The 23,271-nt window shown below is 42.3% G+C and overlaps 43 non-coding genes across 43 annotated transcripts; all 43 read right to left on the bottom strand.

The window, feature by feature from the left end:
* Positions 1-214: 214 nt before the first annotated feature.
* trnal-cag (transfer RNA leucine (anticodon CAG)) lies at positions 215-297 on the bottom strand. The gene has a single exon. It is a non-coding gene; the product is annotated as a tRNA-Leu (tRNA).
* Positions 298-595: 298 nt separating this feature from the next.
* trnal-cag (transfer RNA leucine (anticodon CAG)) lies at positions 596-678 on the bottom strand. The gene has a single exon. It is a non-coding gene; the product is annotated as a tRNA-Leu (tRNA).
* A 298-nt stretch (positions 679-976) lies between these two features.
* On the bottom strand, positions 977-1,059 carry trnal-cag (transfer RNA leucine (anticodon CAG)). The gene has a single exon. It is a non-coding gene; the product is annotated as a tRNA-Leu (tRNA).
* A 298-nt stretch (positions 1,060-1,357) lies between these two features.
* trnal-cag (transfer RNA leucine (anticodon CAG)) lies at positions 1,358-1,440 on the bottom strand. The gene has a single exon. It is a non-coding gene; the product is annotated as a tRNA-Leu (tRNA).
* A 679-nt stretch (positions 1,441-2,119) lies between these two features.
* trnal-cag (transfer RNA leucine (anticodon CAG)) lies at positions 2,120-2,202 on the bottom strand. The gene has a single exon. It is a non-coding gene; the product is annotated as a tRNA-Leu (tRNA).
* Positions 2,203-2,521: 319 nt separating this feature from the next.
* Positions 2,522-2,604, bottom strand: trnal-cag (transfer RNA leucine (anticodon CAG)). Its single transcript has one exon. It is a non-coding gene; the product is annotated as a tRNA-Leu (tRNA).
* A 319-nt stretch (positions 2,605-2,923) lies between these two features.
* On the bottom strand, positions 2,924-3,006 carry trnal-cag (transfer RNA leucine (anticodon CAG)). The gene has a single exon. It is a non-coding gene; the product is annotated as a tRNA-Leu (tRNA).
* Positions 3,007-3,325: 319 nt separating this feature from the next.
* Positions 3,326-3,408, bottom strand: trnal-cag (transfer RNA leucine (anticodon CAG)). Its single transcript has one exon. It is a non-coding gene; the product is annotated as a tRNA-Leu (tRNA).
* Positions 3,409-3,706: 298 nt separating this feature from the next.
* trnal-cag (transfer RNA leucine (anticodon CAG)) lies at positions 3,707-3,789 on the bottom strand. The gene has a single exon. It is a non-coding gene; the product is annotated as a tRNA-Leu (tRNA).
* Positions 3,790-4,108: 319 nt separating this feature from the next.
* trnal-cag (transfer RNA leucine (anticodon CAG)) lies at positions 4,109-4,191 on the bottom strand. Its single transcript has one exon. It is a non-coding gene; the product is annotated as a tRNA-Leu (tRNA).
* A 298-nt stretch (positions 4,192-4,489) lies between these two features.
* Positions 4,490-4,572, bottom strand: trnal-cag (transfer RNA leucine (anticodon CAG)). The gene has a single exon. It is a non-coding gene; the product is annotated as a tRNA-Leu (tRNA).
* A 721-nt stretch (positions 4,573-5,293) lies between these two features.
* trnal-cag (transfer RNA leucine (anticodon CAG)) lies at positions 5,294-5,376 on the bottom strand. The gene has a single exon. It is a non-coding gene; the product is annotated as a tRNA-Leu (tRNA).
* A 319-nt stretch (positions 5,377-5,695) lies between these two features.
* trnal-cag (transfer RNA leucine (anticodon CAG)) lies at positions 5,696-5,778 on the bottom strand. Its single transcript has one exon. It is a non-coding gene; the product is annotated as a tRNA-Leu (tRNA).
* A 319-nt stretch (positions 5,779-6,097) lies between these two features.
* trnal-cag (transfer RNA leucine (anticodon CAG)) lies at positions 6,098-6,180 on the bottom strand. Its single transcript has one exon. It is a non-coding gene; the product is annotated as a tRNA-Leu (tRNA).
* Positions 6,181-6,479: 299 nt separating this feature from the next.
* On the bottom strand, positions 6,480-6,562 carry trnal-cag (transfer RNA leucine (anticodon CAG)). Its single transcript has one exon. It is a non-coding gene; the product is annotated as a tRNA-Leu (tRNA).
* A 298-nt stretch (positions 6,563-6,860) lies between these two features.
* Positions 6,861-6,943, bottom strand: trnal-cag (transfer RNA leucine (anticodon CAG)). The gene has a single exon. It is a non-coding gene; the product is annotated as a tRNA-Leu (tRNA).
* Positions 6,944-7,241: 298 nt separating this feature from the next.
* Positions 7,242-7,324, bottom strand: trnal-cag (transfer RNA leucine (anticodon CAG)). The gene has a single exon. It is a non-coding gene; the product is annotated as a tRNA-Leu (tRNA).
* A 298-nt stretch (positions 7,325-7,622) lies between these two features.
* trnal-cag (transfer RNA leucine (anticodon CAG)) lies at positions 7,623-7,705 on the bottom strand. The gene has a single exon. It is a non-coding gene; the product is annotated as a tRNA-Leu (tRNA).
* A 298-nt stretch (positions 7,706-8,003) lies between these two features.
* trnal-cag (transfer RNA leucine (anticodon CAG)) lies at positions 8,004-8,086 on the bottom strand. Its single transcript has one exon. It is a non-coding gene; the product is annotated as a tRNA-Leu (tRNA).
* A 319-nt stretch (positions 8,087-8,405) lies between these two features.
* trnal-cag (transfer RNA leucine (anticodon CAG)) lies at positions 8,406-8,488 on the bottom strand. The gene has a single exon. It is a non-coding gene; the product is annotated as a tRNA-Leu (tRNA).
* A 319-nt stretch (positions 8,489-8,807) lies between these two features.
* trnal-cag (transfer RNA leucine (anticodon CAG)) lies at positions 8,808-8,890 on the bottom strand. The gene has a single exon. It is a non-coding gene; the product is annotated as a tRNA-Leu (tRNA).
* A 298-nt stretch (positions 8,891-9,188) lies between these two features.
* trnal-cag (transfer RNA leucine (anticodon CAG)) lies at positions 9,189-9,271 on the bottom strand. The gene has a single exon. It is a non-coding gene; the product is annotated as a tRNA-Leu (tRNA).
* Positions 9,272-9,590: 319 nt separating this feature from the next.
* On the bottom strand, positions 9,591-9,673 carry trnal-cag (transfer RNA leucine (anticodon CAG)). Its single transcript has one exon. It is a non-coding gene; the product is annotated as a tRNA-Leu (tRNA).
* Positions 9,674-9,992: 319 nt separating this feature from the next.
* trnal-cag (transfer RNA leucine (anticodon CAG)) lies at positions 9,993-10,075 on the bottom strand. Its single transcript has one exon. It is a non-coding gene; the product is annotated as a tRNA-Leu (tRNA).
* A 319-nt stretch (positions 10,076-10,394) lies between these two features.
* On the bottom strand, positions 10,395-10,477 carry trnal-cag (transfer RNA leucine (anticodon CAG)). Its single transcript has one exon. It is a non-coding gene; the product is annotated as a tRNA-Leu (tRNA).
* A 319-nt stretch (positions 10,478-10,796) lies between these two features.
* trnal-cag (transfer RNA leucine (anticodon CAG)) lies at positions 10,797-10,879 on the bottom strand. The gene has a single exon. It is a non-coding gene; the product is annotated as a tRNA-Leu (tRNA).
* Positions 10,880-11,177: 298 nt separating this feature from the next.
* trnal-cag (transfer RNA leucine (anticodon CAG)) lies at positions 11,178-11,260 on the bottom strand. Its single transcript has one exon. It is a non-coding gene; the product is annotated as a tRNA-Leu (tRNA).
* Positions 11,261-11,579: 319 nt separating this feature from the next.
* On the bottom strand, positions 11,580-11,662 carry trnal-cag (transfer RNA leucine (anticodon CAG)). Its single transcript has one exon. It is a non-coding gene; the product is annotated as a tRNA-Leu (tRNA).
* A 319-nt stretch (positions 11,663-11,981) lies between these two features.
* On the bottom strand, positions 11,982-12,064 carry trnal-cag (transfer RNA leucine (anticodon CAG)). The gene has a single exon. It is a non-coding gene; the product is annotated as a tRNA-Leu (tRNA).
* Positions 12,065-12,383: 319 nt separating this feature from the next.
* Positions 12,384-12,466, bottom strand: trnal-cag (transfer RNA leucine (anticodon CAG)). Its single transcript has one exon. It is a non-coding gene; the product is annotated as a tRNA-Leu (tRNA).
* A 319-nt stretch (positions 12,467-12,785) lies between these two features.
* trnal-cag (transfer RNA leucine (anticodon CAG)) lies at positions 12,786-12,868 on the bottom strand. The gene has a single exon. It is a non-coding gene; the product is annotated as a tRNA-Leu (tRNA).
* A 1,525-nt stretch (positions 12,869-14,393) lies between these two features.
* On the bottom strand, positions 14,394-14,476 carry trnal-cag (transfer RNA leucine (anticodon CAG)). Its single transcript has one exon. It is a non-coding gene; the product is annotated as a tRNA-Leu (tRNA).
* Positions 14,477-14,795: 319 nt separating this feature from the next.
* Positions 14,796-14,878, bottom strand: trnal-cag (transfer RNA leucine (anticodon CAG)). Its single transcript has one exon. It is a non-coding gene; the product is annotated as a tRNA-Leu (tRNA).
* A 319-nt stretch (positions 14,879-15,197) lies between these two features.
* trnal-cag (transfer RNA leucine (anticodon CAG)) lies at positions 15,198-15,280 on the bottom strand. The gene has a single exon. It is a non-coding gene; the product is annotated as a tRNA-Leu (tRNA).
* Positions 15,281-15,599: 319 nt separating this feature from the next.
* On the bottom strand, positions 15,600-15,682 carry trnal-cag (transfer RNA leucine (anticodon CAG)). Its single transcript has one exon. It is a non-coding gene; the product is annotated as a tRNA-Leu (tRNA).
* A 319-nt stretch (positions 15,683-16,001) lies between these two features.
* On the bottom strand, positions 16,002-16,084 carry trnal-cag (transfer RNA leucine (anticodon CAG)). Its single transcript has one exon. It is a non-coding gene; the product is annotated as a tRNA-Leu (tRNA).
* Positions 16,085-17,609: 1,525 nt separating this feature from the next.
* Positions 17,610-17,692, bottom strand: trnal-cag (transfer RNA leucine (anticodon CAG)). Its single transcript has one exon. It is a non-coding gene; the product is annotated as a tRNA-Leu (tRNA).
* Positions 17,693-18,011: 319 nt separating this feature from the next.
* trnal-cag (transfer RNA leucine (anticodon CAG)) lies at positions 18,012-18,094 on the bottom strand. Its single transcript has one exon. It is a non-coding gene; the product is annotated as a tRNA-Leu (tRNA).
* A 721-nt stretch (positions 18,095-18,815) lies between these two features.
* Positions 18,816-18,898, bottom strand: trnal-cag (transfer RNA leucine (anticodon CAG)). The gene has a single exon. It is a non-coding gene; the product is annotated as a tRNA-Leu (tRNA).
* Positions 18,899-19,196: 298 nt separating this feature from the next.
* Positions 19,197-19,279, bottom strand: trnal-cag (transfer RNA leucine (anticodon CAG)). The gene has a single exon. It is a non-coding gene; the product is annotated as a tRNA-Leu (tRNA).
* Positions 19,280-19,598: 319 nt separating this feature from the next.
* trnal-cag (transfer RNA leucine (anticodon CAG)) lies at positions 19,599-19,681 on the bottom strand. The gene has a single exon. It is a non-coding gene; the product is annotated as a tRNA-Leu (tRNA).
* Positions 19,682-20,402: 721 nt separating this feature from the next.
* trnal-cag (transfer RNA leucine (anticodon CAG)) lies at positions 20,403-20,485 on the bottom strand. The gene has a single exon. It is a non-coding gene; the product is annotated as a tRNA-Leu (tRNA).
* Positions 20,486-20,804: 319 nt separating this feature from the next.
* Positions 20,805-20,887, bottom strand: trnal-cag (transfer RNA leucine (anticodon CAG)). The gene has a single exon. It is a non-coding gene; the product is annotated as a tRNA-Leu (tRNA).
* Positions 20,888-23,271: the final 2,384 nt, after the last annotated feature.

Genomic DNA, 23,271 nt, shown 5'->3' with positions numbered 1-23,271 from the left:
GATGCAGTGTACTTGTCGCTGGTGACAATATATGCTAACAGAAGGAATCTTTGTTGAAATCCCACTCAAACCCCTTTTTAATGGTAAACAAAAGAGAGACTTCAAAATGGTCAAACATTTGACGAGTCTACATGATATGTTGCGGCAGTTTAAGATGTAAAGCATTGCTCCGTTTACATCATCATGTTACAGGCAACTGAGCAAGAAAACCACATGTCAGAAGTGGGATTCGAACCCACGCCTCCAGTGGAGACTGCGACCTGAACGCAGCGCCTTAGACCGCTCGGCCATCCTGACGGAAAACAAAAGAAATTGGTGAGAGTTATAGATAATATCTTTTAATCGCACTTTCTTCATCACAGAAAGGGTTGTACAGAGCCTGATGCAGTGTACTTGTCGCTGGTGACAATATATGCTAACAGAAGGAATCTTTGTTGAAATCCCACTCAAACCCCTTTTTAATGGTAAACAAAAGAGAGACTTCAAAATTGTCAAACATTTGACGAGTCTACATGATATGTTGCGGCAGTTTAACATGTAAAGCGTTGCTCTGTCTACATCATCATGTCAAAGGGAAATGAGCAAGAAAACCACATGTCAGAAGTGGGATTCGAACCCACGCCTCCAGTGGAGACTGCGACCTGAACGCAGCGCCTTAGACCGCTCGGCCATCCTGACGGAAAACAAAAGAAATTGGTGAGAGTTATAGATAATATCTTTTAATCGCACTTTCTTCATCACAGAAAGGGTTGTACAGAGCCTGATGCAGTGTACTTGTCGCTGGTGACAATATATGCTAACAGAAGGAATCTTTGTTGAAATCCCACTCAAACCCCTTTTTAATGGTAAACAAAAGAGAGACTTCAAAATTGTCAAACATTTGACGAGTCTACATGATATGTTGCGGCAGTTTAACATGTAAAGCATTGCTCTGTCTACATCATCATGTCAAAGGGAAATGAGCAAGAAAACCACATGTCAGAAGTGGGATTCGAACCCACGCCTCCAGTGGAGACTGCGACCTGAACGCAGCGCCTTAGACCGCTCGGCCATCCTGACGGAAAACAAAAGAAATTGGTGAGAGTTATAGATAATATCTTTTAATCGCACTTTCTTCATCACAGAAAGGGTTGTACAGAGCCTGATGCAGTGTACTTGTCGCTGGTGACAATATATGCTAACAGAAGGAATCTTTGTTGAAATCCCACTCAAACCCCTTTTTAATGGTAAACAAAAGAGAGACTTCAAAATGGTCAAACATTTGACGAGTCTACATGATATGTTGCGGCAGTTTAAGATGTAAAGCATTGCTCCGTTTACATCATCATGTTACAGGCAACTGAGCAAGAAAACCACATGTCAGAAGTGGGATTCGAACCCACGCCTCCAGTGGAGACTGCGACCTGAACGCAGCGCCTTAGACCGCTCGGCCATCCTGACGGAAAACAAAAGAAATTGGTGAGAGTTATAGATAATATCTTTTAATCGCACTTTCTTCATCACAGAAAGGGTTGTACAGAGCCTGATGCAGTGTACTTGTCGCTGGTGACAATATATGCTAACAGAAGGAATCTTTGTTGAAATCCCACTCAAACCCCTTTTTAATGGTAAACAAAAGAGAGACTTCAAAATTGTCAAACATTTGACGAGTCTACATGATATGTTGCGGCAGTTTAACATGTAAAGCGTTGCTCTGTCTACATCATCATGTCAAAGGGAAATGAGCAAGAAAACCACATGTCAGAAGTGGAATTCGAACCCACGCCTCCAGTGGAGACTGCGACCTGAACGCAGCGCCTTAGACCGCTCGGCCATCCTGACGGAAAACAAAAGAAATTGGTGAGAGTTATAGATAATATCTTTTAATCGCACTTTCTTCATCACAGAAAGGGTTGTACAGAGCCTGATGCAGTGTACTTGTCGCTGGTGACAATATATGCTAACAGAAGGAATCTTTGTTGAAATCCCACTCAAACCCCTTTTTAATGGTAAACAAAAGAGAGACTTCAAAATTGTCAAACATTTGACGAGTCTACATGATATGTTGCGGCAGTTTAACATGTAAAGCATTGCTCCGTTTACATCATCATGTCACAGGCAACTGAGCAAGAAAACCACATGTCAGAAGTGGGATTCGAACCCACGCCTCCAGTGGAGACTGCGACCTGAACGCAGCGCCTTAGACCGCTCGGCCATCCTGACGGAAAACAAATGAAATTGATGAGAGTTATAGATCATATCTTTTAATGCATTCCATACAACACTACATCGCACTTTCTTCATCACAGAAAGGGTTGTACAGAGCCTGATGCAGTGTACTTGTCGCTGGTGACAATATATGCTAACAGAAGGAATCTTTGTTGAAATCCCACTCAAACCCCTTTTTAATGGTAAACAAAAGAGAGACTTCAAAATTGTCAAACATTTGACGAGTCTACATGATATGTTGCGGCAGTTTAACATGTAAAGCATTGCTCTGTCTACATCATCATGTCAAAGGGAAATGAGCAAGAAAACCACATGTCAGAAGTGGGATTCGAACCCACGCCTCCAGTGGAGACTGCGACCTGAACGCAGCGCCTTAGACCGCTCGGCCATCCTGACGGAAAACAAAAGAAATTGGTGAGAGTTATAGATCATATCTTTTAATGCATTCCATACAACACTACATCGCACTTTCTTCATCACAGAAAGGGTTGTACAGAGCCTGATGCAGTGTACTTGTCGCTGGTGACAATATATGCTAACAGAAGGAATCTTTGTTGAAATCCCACTCAAACCCCTTTTTAATGGTAAACAAAAGAGAGACTTCAAAATGGTCAAACATTTGACGAGTCTACATGATATGTTGCGGCAGTTTAAGATGTAAAGCATTGCTCCGTTTACATCATCATGTCACAGGCAACTGAGCAAGAAAACCACATGTCAGAAGTGGGATTCGAACCCACGCCTCCAGTGGAGACTGCGACCTGAACGCAGCGCCTTAGACCGCTCGGCCATCCTGACGGAAAACAAAAGAAATTGGTGAGAGTTATAGATCATATCTTTTAATGCATTCCATACAACACTACATCGCACTTTCTTCATCACAGAAAGGGTTGTACAGAGCCTGATGCAGTGTACTGATCGCTGGTGACAATATATGCTAACAGAAGGAATCTTTGTTCAAATCCCACTCAAACCCCTTTTTAATGGTAAACAAAAGAGAGACTTCAAAATTGTCAAACATTTGACGAGTCTACGTGATATGTTGCGGCAGTTTAACATGTAAAGCATTGCTCTGTCTACATCATCATGTCAAAGGGAAATGAGCAAGAAAACCACATGTCAGAAGTGGGATTCGAACCCACGCCTCCAGTGGAGACTGCGACCTGAACGCAGCGCCTTAGACCGCTCGGCCATCCTGACGGAAAACAAAAGAAATTGGTGAGAGTTATAGATCATATCTTTTAATCGCACTTTCTTCATCACAGAAAGCGTTGTACAGAGCCTGATGCAGTGTACTTGTCGCTGGTGACAATATATGCTAACAGAAGGAATCTTTGTTGAAATCCCACTCAAACCCCTTTTTAATGGTAAACAAAAGAGAGACTTCAAAATTGTCAAACATTTGACTAGTCTACATGATATGTTGCGGCAGTTTAACATGTAAAGCATTGCTCTGTCTACATCATCATGTCAAAGGGAACTGAGCAAGAAAACCACATGTCAGAAGTGGGATTCGAACCCACGCCTCCAGTGGAGACTGCGACCTGAACGCAGCGCCTTAGACCGCTCGGCCATCCTGACGGAAAACAAATGAAATTGATGAGAGTTATAGATCACATCTTTTAATGCATTCCATACAACACTACATCGCACTTTCTTCATCACAGAAAGGGTTGTACAGAGCCTGATGCAGTGTACTTGTCGCTGGTGACAATATATGCTAACAGAAGGAATCTTTGTTGAAATCCCACTCAAACCCCTTTTTAATGGTAAACAAAAGAGAGACTTCAAAATTGTCAAACATTTGACGAGTCTACATGATATGTTGCGGCAGTTTAACATGTAAAGCATTGCTCTGTCTACATCATCATGTCAAAGGGAAATGAGCAAGAAAACCACATGTCAGAAGTGGGATTCGAACCCACGCCTCCAGTGGAGACTGCGACCTGAACGCAGCGCCTTAGACCGCTCGGCCATCCTGACGGAAAACAAAAGAAATTGGTGAGAGTTATAGATAATATCTTTTAATCGCACTTTCTTCATCACAGAAAGCGTTGTACAGAGCCTGATGCAGTGTACTTGTCGCTGGTGACAATATATGCTAACAGAAGGAATCTTTGTTGAAATCCCACTCAAACCCCTTTTTAATGGTAAACAAAAGAGAGACTTCAAAATGGTCAAACATTTGACGAGTCTACATGATATGTTGCGGCAGTTTAAGATGTAAAGCATTGCTCCGTTTACATCATCATGTTACAGGAAACTGAGCAAGAAAACCACATGTCAGAAGTGGGATTCGAACCCACGCCTCCAGTGGAGACTGCGACCTGAACGCAGCGCCTTAGACCGCTCGGCCATCCTGACGGAAAACAAAAGAAATTGGTGAGAGTTATAGATCATATCTTTTAATGCATTCCATACAACACTACATCGCACTTTCTTCATCACAGAAAGGGTTGTACAGAGCCTGATGCAGTGTACTTGTCGCTGGTGACAATATATGCTAACAGAAGGAATCTTTGTTGAAATCCCACTCAAACCCCTTTTTAATGGTAAACAAAAGAGAGACTTCAAAATTGTCAAACATTTGACGAGTCTACATGATATGTTGCGGCAGTTTAACATGTAAAGCATTGCTCCGTTTACATCATCATGTCACAGGCAACTGAGCAAGAAAACCACATGTCAGAAGTGGGATTCGAACCCACGCCTCCAGTCGAGACTGCGACCTGAACGCAGCGCCTTAGACCGCTCGGCCATCCTGACGGAAAACAAAAGAAATTGGTGAGAGCTATAGATCATATCTTTCAATGCATTCCATACAACACTACATCGCACTTTCTTCATCACAGAAAGCGTTGTACAGAGCCTGATGCAGTGTACTTGTCGCTGGTGACAATATATGCTAACAGAAGGAATCTTTGTTGAAATCCCACTTAAACCCCTTTTTAATGGTAAACAAAAGAGAGACTTCAAAATGGTCAAACATTTGACGAGTCTACATGATATGTTGCGGCAGTTTAAGATGTAAAGCATTGCTCCGTTTACATCATCATGTTACAGGAAACTGAGCAAGAAAACCACATGTCAGAAGTGGGATTCGAACCCACGCCTCCAGTGGAGACTGCGACCTGAACGCAGCGCCTTAGACCGCTCGGCCATCCTGACGGAAAACAAAAGAAATTGGTGAGAGTTATAGATCATATCTTTTAATGCATTCCATACAACACTACATCGCACTTTCTTCATCACAGAAAGGGTTGTACAGAGCCTGATGCAGTGTACTTGTCGCTGGTGACAATATATGCTAACAGAAGGAATCTTTGTTGAAATCCCACTCAAACCCCTTTTTAATGGTAAACAAAAGAGAGACTTCAAAATGGTCAAACATTTGACGAGTCTACATGATATGTTGCGGCAGTTTAAGATGTAAAGCATTGCTCCGTTTACATCATCATGTCACAGGCAACTGAGCAAGAAAACCACATGTCAGAAGTGGGATTCGAACCCACGCCTCCAGTGGAGACTGCGACCTGAACGCAGCGCCTTAGACCGCTCGGCCATCCTGACAGAAAACAAAAGAAATTGGTGAGAGTTATAGATCATATCTTTTAATGCATTCCATACAACACTACATCGCACTTTCTTCATCACAGAAAGGGTTGTACAGAGCCTGATGCAGTGTACTTGTCGCTGGTGACAATATATGCTAACAGAAGGAATCTTTGTTGAAATCCCACTCAAACCCCTTTTTAATGGTAAACAAAAGAGAGACTTCAAAATTGTCAAACATTTGACGAGTCTACATGATATGTTGCGGCAGTTTAACATGTAAAGCATTGCTCTGTCTACATCATCATGTCAAAGGGAAATGAGCAAGAAAACCACATGTCAGAAGTGGGATTCGAACCCACGCCTCCAGTGGAGACTGCGACCTGAACGCAGCGCCTTAGACCGCTCGGCCATCCTGACGGAAAACAAAAGAAAATTGGTGAGAGTTATAGATCATATCTTTTAATCGCACTTTCTTCATCACAGAAAGCGTTGTACAGAGCCTGATGCAGTGTACTTGTCGCTGGTGACAATATATGCTAACAGAAGGAATCTTTGTTGAAATCCCACTCAAACCCCTTTTTAATGGTAAACAAAAGAGAGACTTCAAAATGGTCAAACATTTGACGAGTCTACATGATATGTTGCGGCAGTTTAAGATGTAAAGCATTGCTCCGTTTACATCATCATGTTACAGGCAACTGAGCAAGAAAACCACATGTCAGAAGTGGGATTCGAACCCACGCCTCCAGTGGAGACTGCGACCTGAACGCAGCGCCTTAGACCGCTCGGCCATCCTGACGGAAAACAAAAGAAATTGGTGAGAGTTATAGATCATATCTTTTAATCGCACTTTCTTCATCACAGAAAGCGTTGTAAAGAGCCTGATGCAGTGTACTTGTCGCTGGTGACAATATATGCTAACAGAAGGAATCTTTGTTGAAATCCCACTCAAACCCCTTTTTAATGGTAAACAAAAGAGAGACTTCAAAATGGTCAAACATTTGACGAGTCTACATGATATGTTGCGGCAGTTTAAGATGTAAAGCATTGCTCCGTTTACATCATCATGTTACAGGCAACTGAGCAAGAAAACCACATGTCAGAAGTGGGATTCGAACCCACGCCTCCAGTGGAGACTGCGACCTGAACGCAGCGCCTTAGACCGCTCGGCCATCCTGACGGAAAACAAAAGAAATTGGTGAGAGTTATAGATAATATCTTTTAATCGCACTTTCTTCATCACAGAAAGGGTTGTACAGAGCCTGATGCAGTGTACTTGTCGCTGGTGACAATATATGCTAACAGAAGGAATCTTTGTTGAAATCCCACTCAAACCCCTTTTTAATGGTAAACAAAAGAGAGACTTCAAAATTGTCAAACATTTGACGAGTCTACATGATATGTTGCGGCAGTTTAACATGTAAAGCGTTGCTCTGTCTACATCATCATGTCAAAGGGAAATGAGCAAGAAAACCACATGTCAGAAGTGGGATTCGAACCCACGCCTCCAGTGGAGACTGCGACCTGAACGCAGCGCCTTAGACCGCTCGGCCATCCTGACGGAAAACAAAAGAAATTGGTGAGAGTTATAGATAATATCTTTTAATCGCACTTTCTTCATCACAGAAAGGGTTGTACAGAGCCTGATGCAGTGTACTTGTCGCTGGTGACAATATATGCTAACAGAAGGAATCTTTGTTGAAATCCCACTCAAACCCCTTTTTAATGGTAAACAAAAGAGAGACTTCAAAATTGTCAAACATTTGACGAGTCTACATGATATGTTGCGGCAGTTTAACATGTAAAGCGTTGCTCTGTCTACATCATCATGTCAAAGGGAAATGAGCAAGAAAACCACATGTCAGAAGTGGGATTCGAACCCACGCCTCCAGTGGAGACTGCGACCTGAACGCAGCGCCTTAGACCGCTCGGCCATCCTGACGGAAAACAAAAGAAATTGGTGAGAGTTATAGATAATATCTTTTAATCGCACTTTCTTCATCACAGAAAGGGTTGTACAGAGCCTGATGCAGTGTACTTGTCGCTGGTGACAATATATGCTAACAGAAGGAATCTTTGTTGAAATCCCACTCAAACCCCTTTTTAATGGTAAACAAAAGAGAGACTTCAAAATTGTCAAACATTTGACGAGTCTACATGATATGTTGCGGCAGTTTAACATGTAAAGCATTGCTCCGTTTACATCATCATGTCACAGGCAACTGAGCAAGAAAACCACATGTCAGAAGTGGGATTCGAACCCACGCCTCCAGTGGAGACTGCGACCTGAACGCAGCGCCTTAGACCGCTCGGCCATCCTGACGGAAAACAAATGAAATTGATGAGAGTTATAGATCATATCTTTTAATGCATTCCATACAACACTACATCGCACTTTCTTCATCACAGAAAGGGTTGTACAGAGCCTGATGCAGTGTACTTGTCGCTGGTGACAATATATGCTAACAGAAGGAATCTTTGTTGAAATCCCACTCAAACCCCTTTTTAATGGTAAACAAAAGAGAGACTTCAAAATTGTCAAACATTTGACGAGTCTACATGATATGTTGCGGCAGTTTAACATGTAAAGCATTGCTCTGTCTACATCATCATGTCAAAGGGAAATGAGCAAGAAAACCACATGTCAGAAGTGGGATTCGAACCCACGCCTCCAGTGGAGACTGCGACCTGAACGCAGCGCCTTAGACCGCTCGGCCATCCTGACGGAAAACAAAAGAAATTGGTGAGAGTTATAGATCATATCTTTTAATGCATTCCATACAACACTACATCGCACTTTCTTCATCACAGAAAGGGTTGTACAGAGCCTGATGCAGTGTACTTGTCGCTGGTGACAATATATGCTAACAGAAGGAATCTTTGTTGAAATCCCACTCAAACCCCTTTTTAATGGTAAACAAAAGAGAGACTTCAAAATGGTCAAACATTTGACGAGTCTACATGATATGTTGCGGCAGTTTAAGATGTAAAGCATTGCTCCGTTTACATCATCATGTCACAGGCAACTGAGCAAGAAAACCACATGTCAGAAGTGGGATTCGAACCCACGCCTCCAGTGGAGACTGCGACCTGAACGCAGCGCCTTAGACCGCTCGGCCATCCTGACGGAAAACAAAAGAAATTGGTGAGAGTTATAGATAATATCTTTTAATCGCACTTTCTTCATCACAGAAAGGGTTGTACAGAGCCTGATGCAGTGTACTTGTCGCTGGTGACAATATATGCTAACAGAAGGAATCTTTGTTGAAATCCCACTCAAACCCCTTTTTAATGGTAAACAAAAGAGAGACTTCAAAATTGTCAAACATTTGACGAGTCTACATGATATGTTGCGGCAGTTTAACATGTAAAGCATTGCTCCGTTTACATCATCATGTCACAGGCAACTGAGCAAGAAAACCACATGTCAGAAGTGGGATTCGAACCCACGCCTCCAGTGGAGACTGCGACCTGAACGCAGCGCCTTAGACCGCTCGGCCATCCTGACGGAAAACAAATGAAATTGATGAGAGTTATAGATCATATCTTTTAATGCATTCCATACAACACTACATCGCACTTTCTTCATCACAGAAAGGGTTGTACAGAGCCTGATGCAGTGTACTTGTCGCTGGTGACAATATATGCTAACAGAAGGAATCTTTGTTGAAATCCCACTCAAACCCCTTTTTAATGGTAAACAAAAGAGAGACTTCAAAATTGTCAAACATTTGACGAGTCTACATGATATGTTGCGGCAGTTTAACATGTAAAGCATTGCTCTGTCTACATCATCATGTCAAAGGGAAATGAGCAAGAAAACCACATGTCAGAAGTGGGATTCGAACCCACGCCTCCAGTGGAGACTGCGACCTGAACGCAGCGCCTTAGACCGCTCGGCCATCCTGACGGAAAACAAAAGAAATTGGTGAGAGTTATAGATCATATCTTTTAATGCATTCCATACAACACTACATCGCACTTTCTTCATCACAGAAAGGGTTGTACAGAGCCTGATGCAGTGTACTTGTCGCTGGTGACAATATATGCTAACAGAAGGAATCTTTGTTGAAATCCCACTCAAACCCCTTTTTAATGGTAAACAAAAGAGAGACTTCAAAATGGTCAAACATTTGACGAGTCTACATGATATGTTGCGGCAGTTTAAGATGTAAAGCATTGCTCCGTTTACATCATCATGTCACAGGCAACTGAGCAAGAAAACCACATGTCAGAAGTGGGATTCGAACCCACGCCTCCAGTGGAGACTGCGACCTGAACGCAGCGCCTTAGACCGCTCGGCCATCCTGACGGAAATCAAAAGAAATTGGTGAGAGTTATAGATCATATCTTTTAATGCATTCCATACAACACTACATCGCACTTTCTTCATCACAGAAAGGGTTGTACAGAGCCTGATGCAGTGTACTGATCGCTGGTGACAATATATGCTAACAGAAGGAATCTTTGTTCAAATCCCACTCAAACCCCTTTTTAATGGTAAACAAAAGAGAGACTTCAAAATTGTCAAACATTTGACGAGTCTACGTGATATGTTGCGGCAGTTTAACATGTAAAGCATTGCTCTGTCTACATCATCATGTCAAAGGGAAATGAGCAAGAAAACCACATGTCAGAAGTGGGATTCGAACCCACGCCTCCAGTGGAGACTGCGACCTGAACGCAGCGCCTTAGACCGCTCGGCCATCCTGACGGAAAACAAAAGAAATTGGTGAGAGTTATAGATTATATCTTTTAATGCATTCGATATAACATTACATAGCACTTTCTTGATCACAGAAAGGGTTGTACACAGCCTGATGCAGTATACTGATCGCTGCTTACTATATATGCTAACAGAAGGAAGCTTTGTTCAAATCCCACTCAAACCCCTTTTTAATGGTAAACAAAAGAGAGACTTCAAAATTGTCAAACATTTGACGAGTCTACATGATATGTTGCGGCAGTTTAACATGTAAAGCATTGCTCCGTTTACATCATCATGTCACAGGCAACTGAGCAAGAAAACCACATGTCAGAAGTGGGATTCGAACCCACGCCTCCAGTGGAGACTGCGACCTGAACGCAGCGCCTTAGACCGCTCGGCCATCCTGACGGAAAACAAAAGAAATTGGTGAGAGTTATAGATCATATCTTTTAATCGCACTTTCTTCATCACAGAAAGGGTTGTACAGAGCCTGATGCAGTGTACTTGTCGCTGGTGACAATATATGCTAACAGAAGGAATCTTTGTTGAAATCCCAATCAAACCCCTTTTTAATGGTAAACAAAAGAAAGACTTCAAAATGGTCAAACATTTGACGAGTCTACATGATATGTTGCGGCAGTTTAAGATGTAAAGCATTGCTCCGTTTACATCATCATGTTACAGGCAACTGAGCAAGAAAACCACATGTCAGAAGTGGGATTCGAACCCACGCCTCCAGTGGAGACTGCGACCTGAACGCAGCGCCTTAGACCGCTCGGCCATCCTGACGGAAAACAAAAGAAATTAGTGAGAGTTATAGATCATATCTTTCAATGCATTCCATACAACACTACATCGCACTTTCTTCGTCACAGAAAGGGTTGTACACAGCCTGATGCAGTATACTGATCGCTGCTTACTATATATGCTAACAGAAGGAATCTTTGTTCAAATCCCACTCAAACCCCTTTTTAATGGTAAACAAAAGAGAGACTTCAAAATTGTCAAACATTTGACGAGTCTACATGATATGTTGCGGCAGTTTAACATGTAAAGCATTGCTCCGTTTACATCATCATGTCACAGGCAACTGAGCAAGAAAACCACATGTCAGAAGTGGGATTCGAACCCACGCCTCCAGTGGAGACTGCGACCTGAACGCAGCGCCTTAGACCGCTCGGCCATCCTGACGGAAAACAAAAGAAATTAGTGAGAGTTATAGATTATATCTTTTAATGCATTCGATATAACATTACATAGCACTTTCTTGATCACAGAAAGGGTTGTACACAGCCTGATGCAGTATACTGATCGCTGCTTACTATATATGCTAACAGAAGGAAGCTTTGTTCAAATCCCACTCAAACCCCTTTTTAATGGTAAACAAAAGAGAGACTTCAAAATTGTCAAACATTTGACGAGTCTACATGATATGTTGCGGCAGTTTAACATGTAAAGCATTGCTCTGTCTACATCATCATGTCAAAGGGAAATGAGCAAGAAAACCACATGTCAGAAGTGGGATTCGAACCCACGCCTCCAGTGGAGACTGCGACCTGAACGCAGCGCCTTAGACCGCTCGGCCATCCTGACGGAAAACAAAAGAAATTAGTGAGAGTTATAGATTATATCTTTTAATGCATTCGATATAACATTACATAGCACTTTCTTGATCACAGAAAGGGTTGTACACAGCCTGATGCAGTATACTGATCGCTGCTTACTATATATGCTAACAGAAGGAAGCTTTGTTCAAATCCCACTCAAACCCCTTTTTAATGGTAAACAAAAGAGAGACTTCAAAATTGTCAAACATTTGACGAGTCTACATGATATGTTGCGGCAGTTTAACATGTAAAGCATTGCTCTGTCTACATCATCATGTCAAAGGGAAATGAGCAAGAAAACCACATGTCAGAAGTGGGATTCGAACCCACGCCTCCAGTGGAGACTGCGACCTGAACGCAGCGCCTTAGACCGCTCGGCCATCCTGACGGAAAACAAACGAAATTAGTGAGAGTTATAGATTATATCTTTTAATGCATTCGATATAACATTACATAGCACTTTCTTGATCACAGAAAGGGTTGTACACAGCCTGATGCAGTATACTGATCGCTGCTTACTATATATGCTAACAGAAGGAAGCTTTGTTCAAATCCCACTCAAACCCCTTTTTAATGGTAAACAAAAGAGAGACTTCAAAATTGTCAAACATTTGACGAGTCTACATGATATGTTGCGGCAGTTTAACATGTAAAGCATTGGTCCGTTTACATCACCATGTCACAGGCAACTGAGCAAGAAAACCACATGTCAGAAGTGGGATTCGAACCCACGCCTCCAGTGGAGACTGCGACCTGAACGCAGCGCCTTAGACCGCTCGGCCATCCTGACGGAAAACAAAAGAAATTGGTGAGAGCTATAGATCATATCTTTCAATGCATTCCATACAACACTACATCGCACTTTCTTCGTCACAGAAAGGGTTGTACACAGCCTGATGCAGTATACTGATCGCTGCTTACTATATATGCTAACAGAAGGAATCTTTGTTCAAATCCCACTCAAACCCCTTTTTAATGGTAAACAAAAGAGAGACTTCAAAATTGTCAAACATTTGACGAGTCTACATGATATGTTGCGGCAGTTTAAGATGTAAAGCATTGCTCCGTTTACATCATCATGTCACAGGCAACTGAGCAAGAAAACCACATGTCAGAAGTGGGATTCGAACCCACGCCTCCAGGGGAGACTGCGACCTGAACGCAGCGCCTTAGACCGCTCGGCCATCCTGACGGAAAACAAAAGAAATTAGTGAGAGTTATAGATCATATCTTTCAATGCATTCCATACAACACTACATCGCACTTTCTTCGTCACAGAAAGGGTTGTACACAGCCTGATGCAGTATACTGATCGCTGCTTACTATATAAGCTAACAGAAGGAATCTTTGTTCAAATCCCACTCAAACCCCTTTTTAATGGTAAACAAAAGAGAGACTTCAAAATTGTCAAACATTTGACGAGTCTACATGATATGTTGCGGCAGTTTAAGATGTAAAGCATTGCTCCGTTTACATCATCATGTCACAGGCAACTGAGCAAGAAAACCACATGTCAGAAGTGGGATTCGAACCCACGCCTCCAGGGGAGACTGCGACCTGAACGCAGCGCCTTAGACCGCTCGGCCATCCTAAAGGAAAACAAAAGAAATTAGTGAGAGTTATAGATTATATCTTTTAATGCATTCGATATAACATTACATAGCACTTTCTTGATCACAGAAAGGGTTGTACACAGCCTGATGCAGTATACTGATCGCTGCTTACTATATATGCTAACAGAAGGAAGCTTTGTTCAAATCCCACTCAAACCCCTTTTTAATGGTAAACAAAAGAGAGACTTCAAAATTGTCAAACATTTGACGAGTCTACATGATATGTTGCGGCAGTTTAACATGTAAAGCATTGGTCCGTTTACATCATCATGTCACAGGCAACTGAGCAAGAAAACCACATGTCAGAAGTGGGATTCGAACCCACGCCTCCAGGGGAGACTGCGACCTGAACGCAGCGCCTTAGACCGCTCGGCCATCCTGACGGAAAACAAAAGAAATTAGTGAGAGTTATAGATTATATCTTTTAATGCATTCGATATAACATTACATAGCACTTTCTTGATCACAGAAAGGGTTGTACACAGCCTGATGCAGTATACTGATCGCTGCTTACTATATATGCTAACAGAAGGAAGCTTTGTTCAAATCCCACTCAAACCCCTTTTTAATGGTAAACAAAAGAGAGACTTCAAAATTGTCAAACATTTGACGAGTCTACATGATATGTTGCGGCAGTTTAACATGTAAAGCATTGGTCCGTTTACATCACCATGTCACAGGCAACTGAGCAAGAAAACCACATGTCAGAAGTGGGATTCGAACCCACGCCTCCAGTGGAGACTGCGACCTGAACGCAGCGCCTTAGACCGCTCGGCCATCCTGACGGAAAACAAAAGAAATTGGTGAGAGCTATAGATCATATCTTTCAATGCATTCCATACAACACTACATCGCACTTTCTTCGTCACAGAAAGGGTTGTACACAGCCTGATGCAGTATACTGATCGCTGCTTACTATATATGCTAACAGAAGGAAGCTTTGTTCAAATCCCACTCAAACCCCTTTTTAATGGTAAACAAAAGAGAGACTTCAAAATTGTCAAACATTTGACGAGTCTACATGATATGTTGCGGCAGTTTAACATGTAAAGCATTGCTCCGTTTACATCATCATGTCACAGGCAACTGAGCAAGAAAACCACATGTCAGAAGTGGGATTCGAACCCACGCCTCCAGTGGAGACTGCGACCTGAACGCAGCGCCTTAGACCGCTCGGCCATCCTGACGGAAAACAAAAGAAATTAGTGAGAGTTATAGATTATATCTTTTAATGCATTCGATATAACATTACATAGCACTTTCTTGATCACAGAAAGGGTTGTACACAGCCTGATGCAGTATACTGATCGCTGCTTACTATATATGCTAACAGAAGGAAGCTTTGTTCAAATCCCACTCAAACCCCTTTTTAATGGTAAACAAAAGAGAGACTTCAAAATTGTCAAACATTTGACGAGTCTACATGATATGTTGCGGCAGTTTAACATGTAAAGCATTGCTCTGTCTACATCATCATGTCAAAGGGAAATGAGCAAGAAAACCACATGTCAGAAGTGGGATTCGAACCCACGCCTCCAGTGGAGACTGCGACCTGAACGCAGCGCCTTAGACCGCTCGGCCATCCTGACGGAAAACAAAAGAAATTAGTGAGAGTTATAGATTATATCTTTTAATGCATTCGATATAACATTACATAGCACTTTCTTGATCACAGAAAGGGTTGTACACAGCCTGATGCAGTATACTGATCGCTGCTTACTATATATGCTAACAGAAGGAAGCTTTGTTCAAATCCCACTCAAACCCCTTTTTAATGGTAAACAAAAGAGAGACTTCAAAATTGTCAAACATTTGACGAGTCTACATGATATGTTGCGGCAGTTTAACATGTAAAGCATTGCTCTGTCTACATCATCATGTCAAAGGGAAATGAGCAAGAAAACCACATGTCAGAAGTGGGATTCGAACCCACGCCTCCAGTGGAGACTGCGACCTGAACGCAGCGCCTTAGACCGCTCGGCCATCCTGACGGAAAACAAAAGAAATTAGTGAGAGTTATAGATTATATCTTTTAATGCATTCGATATAACATTACATAGCACTTTCTTGATCACAGAAAGGGTTGTACACAGCCTGATGCAGTATACTGATCGCTGCTTACTATATATGCTAACAGAAGGAAGCTTTGTTCAAATCCCACTCAAACCCCTTTTTAATGGTAAACAAAAGAGAGACTTCAAAATTGTCAAACATTTGACGAGTCTACATGATATGTTGCGGCAGTTTAACATGTAAAGCATTGGTCCGTTTACATCACCATGTCACAGGCAACTGAGCAAGAAAACCACATGTCAGAAGTGGGATTCGAACCCACGCCTCCAGTGGAGACTGCGACCTGAACGCAGCGCCTTAGACCGCTCGGCCATCCTGACGGAAAACAAAAGAAATTGGTGAGAGCTATAGATCATATCTTTCAATGCATTCCATACAACACTACATCGCACTTTCTTCGTCACAGAAAGGGTTGTACACAGCCTGATGCAGTATACTGATCGCTGCTTACTATATATGCTAACAGAAGGAATCTTTGTTCAAATCCCACTCAAACCCCTTTTTAATGGTAAACAAAAGAGAGACTTCAAAATTGTCAAACATTTGACGAGTCTACATGATATGTTGCGGCAGTTTAAGATGTAAAGCATTGCTCCGTTTACATCATCATGTCACAGGCAACTGAGCAAGAAAACCACATGTCAGAAGTGGGATTCGAACCCACGCCTCCAGGGGAGACTGCGACCTGAACGCAGCGCCTTAGACCGCTCGGCCATCCTGACGGAAAACAAAAGAAATTAGTGAGAGTTATAGATCATATCTTTCAATGCATTCCATACAACACTACATCGCACTTTCTTCGTCACAGAAAGGGTTGTACACAGCCTGATGCAGTATACTGATCGCTGCTTACTATATAAGCTAACAGAAGGAATCTTTGTTCAAATCCCACTCAAACCCCTTTTTAATGGTAAACAAAAGAGAGACTTCAAAATTGTCAAACATTTGACGAGTCTACATGATATGTTGCGGCAGTTTAAGATGTAAAGCATTGCTCCGTTTACATCATCATGTCACAGGCAACTGAGCAAGAAAACCACATGTCAGAAGTGGGATTCGAACCCACGCCTCCAGGGGAGACTGCGACCTGAACGCAGCGCCTTAGACCGCTCGGCCATCCTGACGGAAAACAAAAGAAATTAGTGAGAGTTATAGATTATATCTTTTAATGCATTCGATATAACATTACATAGCACTTTCTTGATCACAGAAAGGGTTGTACACAGCCTGATGCAGTATACTGATCGCTGCTTACTATATATGCTAACAGAAGGAAGCTTTGTTCAAATCCCACTCAAACCCCTTTTTAATGGTAAACAAAAGAGAGACTTCAAAATTGTCAAACATTTGACGAGTCTACATGATATGTTGCGGCAGTTTAACATGTAAAGCATTGGTCCGTTTACATCATCATGTCACAGGCAACTGAGCAAGAAAACCACATGTCAGAAGTGGGATTCGAACCCACGCCTCCAGGGGAGACTGCGACCTGAACGCAGCGCCTTAGACCGCTCGGCCATCCTGACGGAAAACAAAAGAAATTAGTGAGAGTTATAGATTATATCTTTTAATGCATTCGATATAACATTACATAGCACTTTCTTGATCACAGAAAGGGTTGTACACAGCCTGATGCAGTATACTGATCGCTGCTTACTATATATGCTAACAGAAGGAAGCTTTGTTCAAATCCCACTCAAACCCCTTTTTAATGGTAAACAAAAGAGAGACTTCAAAATTGTCAAACATTTGACGAGTCTACATGATATGTTGCGGCAGTTTAACATGTAAAGCATTGGTCCGTTTACATCACCATGTCACAGGCAACTGAGCAAGAAAACCACATGTCAGAAGTGGGATTCGAACCCACGCCTCCAGTGGAGACTGCGACCTGAACGCAGCGCCTTAGACCGCTCGGCCATCCTGACGGAAAACAAAAGAAATTGGTGAGAGCTATAGATCATATCTTTCAATGCATTCCATACAACACTACATCGCACTTTCTTCGTCACAGAAAGGGTTGTACACAGCCTGATGCAGTATACTGATCGCTGCTTACTATATATGCTAACAGAAGGAAGCTTTGTTCAAATCCCACTCAAACCCCTTTTTAATGGTAAACAAAAGAGAGACTTCAAAATTGTCAAACATTTGACGAGTCTACATGATATGTTGCGGCAGTTTAACATGTAAAGCATTGCTCCGTTTACATCATCATGTCACAGGCAACTGAGCAAGAAAACCACATGTCAGAAGTGGGATTCGAACCCACGCCTCCAGTGGAGACTGCGACCTGAACGCAGCGCCTTAGACCGCTCGGCCATCCTGACAGAAAACAAAAGAAATTGATGAGAGTTATAGATCATATCTTTTAATGCATTCCATACAACACTACATCGCACTTTCTTCATCACAGAAAGGGTTGTACAGAGCCTGATGCAGTGTACTTGTCGCTGGTGACAATATATGCTAACAGAAGGAATCTTTGTTGAAATCCCACTCAAACCCCTTTTTAATGGTAAACAAAAGAGAGACTTCAAAATTGTCAAACATTTGACGAGTCTACATGATATGTTGCGGCAGTTTAAGATGTAAAGCATTGCTCCGTTTACATCATCATGTCACAGGCAACTGAGCAAGAAAACCACATGTCAGAAGTGGGATTCGAACCCACGCCTCCAGTGGAGACTGCGACCTGAACGCAGCGCCTTAGCCCGCTCGGCCATCCTGACAGAAAACAAAATAAATTGATGAGAGTTATAGATCATATCTTTTAATGCATTCCATACAACACTACATCGCACTTTCTTCATCACAGAAAGGGTTGTACAGAGCCTGATGCAGTGTACTTGTCGCTGGTGACAATATATGCTAACAGAAGGAATCTTTGTTGAAATCCCACTCAAACCCCTTTTTAATGGTAAACAAAAGAGAGACTTCAAAATTGTCAAACATTTGACGAGTCTACATGATATGTTGCGGCAGTTTAAGATGTAAAGCATTGCTCCGTTTACATCATCATGTCACAGGCAACTGAGCAAGAAAACCACATGTCAGAAGTGGGATTCGAACCCACGCCTCCAGTGGAGACTGCGACCTGAACGCAGCGCCTTAGACCGCTCGGCCATCCTGACGGAAAACAAAAGAAATTGGTGAGAGTTATAGATCATATCTTTTAATCGCACTTTCTTCATCACAGAAAGGGTTGTACAGAGCCTGATGCAGTGTACTTGTCGCTGGTGACAATATATGCTAACAGAAGGAATCTTTGTTGAAATCCCAATCAAACCCCTTTTTAATGGTAAACAAAAGAGAGACTTCAAAATGGTCAAACATTTGACGAGTCTACATGATATGTTGCGGCAGTTTAAGATGTAAAGCATTGCTCCGTTTACATCATCATGTTACAGGCAACTGAGCAAGAAAACCACATGTCAGAAGTGGGATTCGAACCCACGCCTCCAGTGGAGACTGCGACCTGAACGCAGCGCCTTAGACCGCTCGGCCATCCTGACGGAAAACAAAAGAAATTAGTGAGAGTTATAGATCATATCTTTCAATGCATTCCATACAACACTACATCGCACTTTCTTCGTCACAGAAAGGGTTGTACACAGCCTGATGCAGTATACTGATCGCTGCTTACTATATATGCTAACAGAAGGAATCTTTGTTCAAATCCCACTCAAACCCCTTTTTAATGGTAAACAAAAGAGAGACTTCAAAATTGTCAAACATTTGACGAGTCTACATGATATGTTGCGGCAGTTTAACATGTAAAGCATTGCTCCGTTTACATCATCATGTCACAGGCAACTGAGCAAGAAAACCACATGTCAGAAGTGGGATTCGAACCCACGCCTCCAGTGGAGACTGCGACCTGAACGCAGCGCCTTAGACCGCTCGGCCATCCTGACGGAAAACAAAAGAAATTAGTGAGAGTTATAGATTATATCTTTTAATGCATTCGATATAACATTACATAGCACTTTCTTGATCACAGAAAGGGTTGTACACAGCCTGATGCAGTATACTGATCGCTGCTTACTATATATGCTAACAGAAGGAAGCTTTGTTCAAATCCCACTCAAACCCCTTTTTAATGGTAAACAAAAGAGAGACTTCAAAATTGTCAAACATTTGACGAGTCTACATGATATGTTGCGGCAGTTTAACATGTAAAGCATTGGTCCGTTTACATCATCATGTCACAGGCAACTGAGCAAGAAAACCACATGTCAGAAGTGGGATTCGAACCCACGCCTCCAGGGGAGACTGCGACCTGAACGCAGCGCCTTAGACCGCTCGGCCATCCTGACGGAAAACAAAAGAAATTAGTGAGAGTTATAGATTATATCTTTTAATGCATTCGATATAACATTACATAGCACTTTCTTGATCACAGAAAGGGTTGTACACAGCCTGATGCAGTATACTGATCGCTGCTTACTATATATGCTAACAGAAGGAAGCTTTGTTCAAATCCCACTCAAACCCCTTTTTAATGGTAAACAAAAGAGAGACTTCAAAATTGTCAAACATTTGACGAGTCTACATGATATGTTGCGGCAGTTTAACATGTAAAGCATTGGTCCGTTTACATCACCATGTCACAGGCAACTGAGCAAGAAAACCACATGTCAGAAGTGGGATTCGAACCCACGCCTCCAGTGGAGACTGCGACCTGAACGCAGCGCCTTAGACCGCTCGGCCATCCTGACGGAAAACAAAAGAAATTGGTGAGAGCTATAGATCATATCTTTCAATGCATTCCATACAACACTACATCGCACTTTCTTCGTCACAGAAAGGGTTGTACACAGCCTGATGCAGTATACTGATCGCTGCTTACTATATATGCTAACAGAAGGAAGCTTTGTTCAAATCCCACTCAAACCCCTTTTTAATGGTAAACAAAAGAGAGACTTCAAAATTGTCAAACATTTGACGAGTCTACATGATATGTTGCGGCAGTTTAACATGTAAAGCATTGCTCCGTTTACATCATCATGTCACAGGCAACTGAGCAAGAAAACCACATGTCAGAAGTGGGATTCGAACCCACGCCTCCAGTGGAGACTGCGACCTGAACGCAGCGCCTTAGACCGCTCGGCCATCCTGACAGAAAACAAAAGAAATTGATGAGAGTTATAGATCATATCTTTTAATGCATTCCATACAACACTACATCGCACTTTCTTCATCACAGAAAGGGTTGTACAGAGCCTGATGCAGTGTACTTGTCGCTGGTGACAATATATGCTAACAGAAGGAATCTTTGTTGAAATCCCACTCAAACCCCTTTTTAATGGTAAACAAAAGAGAGACTTCAAAATTGTCAAACATTTGACGAGTCTACATGATATGTTGCGGCAGTTTAAGATGTAAAGCATTGCTCCGTTTACATCATCATGTCACAGGCAACTGAGCAAGAAAACCACATGTCAGAAGTGGGATTCGAACCCACGCCTCCAGTGGAGACTGCGACCTGAACGCAGCGCCTTAGCCCGCTCGGCCATCCTGACAGAAAACAAAATAAATTGATGAGAGTTATAGATCATATCTTTTAATGCATTCCATACAACACTACATCGCACTTTCTTCATCACAGAAAGGGTTGTACAGAGCCTGATGCAGTGTACTTGTCGCTGGTGACAATATATGCTAACAGAAGGAATCTTTGTTGAAATCCCACTCAAACCCCTTTTTAATGGTAAACAAAAGAGAGACTTCAAAATTGTCAAACATTTGACGAGTCTACATGATATGTTGCGGCAGTTTAAGATGTAAAGCATTGCTCCGTTTACATCATCATGTCACAGGCAACTGAGCAAGAAAACCACATGTCAGAAGTGGGATTCGAACCCACGCCTCCAGGGGAGACTGCGACCTGAACGCAGCGCCTTAGACCGCTCGGCCATCCTGACGGAAAACAAAAGAAATTAGTGAGAGTTATAGATTATATCTTTTAATGCATTCGATATAACATTACATAGCACTTTCTTGATCACAGAAAGGGTTGTACACAGCCTGATGCAGTATACTGATCGCTGCTTACTATATATGCTAACAGAAGGAATCTTTGTTCAAATCCCACTCAAACCCCTTTTTAATGGTAAACAAAAGAGAGACTTCAAAATTGTCAAACATTTGACGAGTCTACATGATATGTTGCGGCAGTTTAAGATGTAAAGCATTGCTCCGTTTACATCATCATGTCACAGGCAACTGAGCAAGAAAACGACATGTCAGAAGTGGGATTCGAACCCACGCCTCCAGGGGAGACTGCGACCTGAACGCAGCGCCTTAGACCGCTCGGCCATCCTGACGGAAAACAAAAGAAATTAGTGAGAGTTATAGATTATATCTTTTAATGCATTCGATATAACATTACATAGCACTTTCTTGATCACAGAAAGGGTTGTACACAGCCTGATGCAGTATACTGATCGCTGCTTACTATATATGCTAACAGAAGGAAGCTTTGTTCAAATCCCACTCAAACCCCTTTTTAATGGTAAACAAAAGAGAGACTTCAAAATTGTCAAACATTTGACGAGTCTACATGATATGTTGCGGCAGTTTAACATGTAAAGCATTGGTCCGTTTACATCATCATGTCACAGGCAACTGAGCAAGAAAACCACATGTCAGAAGTGGGATTCGAACCCACGCCTCCAGGGGAGACTGCGACCTGAACGCAGCGCCTTAGACCGCTCGGCCATCCTGACGGAAAACAAAAGAAATTAGTGAGAGTTATAGATCATATCTTTCAATGCATTCCATACAACACTACATCGCACTTTCTTCGTCACAGAAAGGGTTGTACACAGCCTGATGCAGTATACTGATCGCTGCTTACTATATATGCTAACAGAAGGAATCTTTGTTCAAATCCCACTCAAACCCCTTTTTAATGGTAAACAAAAGAGAGACTTCAAAATTGTCAAACATTTGACGAGTCTACATGATATGTTGCGGCAGTTTAAGATGTAAAGCATTGCTCCGTTTACATCATCATGTCACAGGCAACTGAGCAAGAAAACGACATGTCAGAAGTGGGATTCGAACCCACGCCTCCAGGGGAGACTGCGACCTGAACGCAGCGCCTTAGACCGCTCGGCCATCGTGACGGAAAACAAAAGAAATTAGTGAGAGTTATAGATTATATCTTTTAATGCATTCGATATAACATTACATAGCACTTTCTTGATCACAGAAAGGGTTGTACACAGCCTGATGCAGTATACTGATCGCTGCTTACTATATATGCTAACAGAAGGAAGCTTTGTTCAAATCCCACTCAAACCCCTTTTTAATGGTAAACAAAAGAGAGACTTCAAAATTGTCAAACATTTGACGAGTCTACATGATATGTTGCGGCAGTTTAACATGTAAAGCATTGGTCCGTTTACATCATCATGTCACAGGCAACTGAGCAAGAAAACCACATGTCAGAAGTGGGATTCGAACCCACGCCTCCAGGGGAGACTGCGACCTGAACGCA

Source organism: Pungitius pungitius, chromosome 5 (genome assembly GCF_949316345.1).
Source record: "Pungitius pungitius chromosome 5, fPunPun2.1, whole genome shotgun sequence".
In the NCBI taxonomy this organism is placed as follows: domain Eukaryota; kingdom Metazoa; phylum Chordata; class Actinopteri; order Perciformes; family Gasterosteidae; genus Pungitius; species Pungitius pungitius.
The sequence above is the reverse complement of the archived record's forward strand: the minus strand, read 5'-3'. Positions and strand labels throughout refer to the sequence as shown.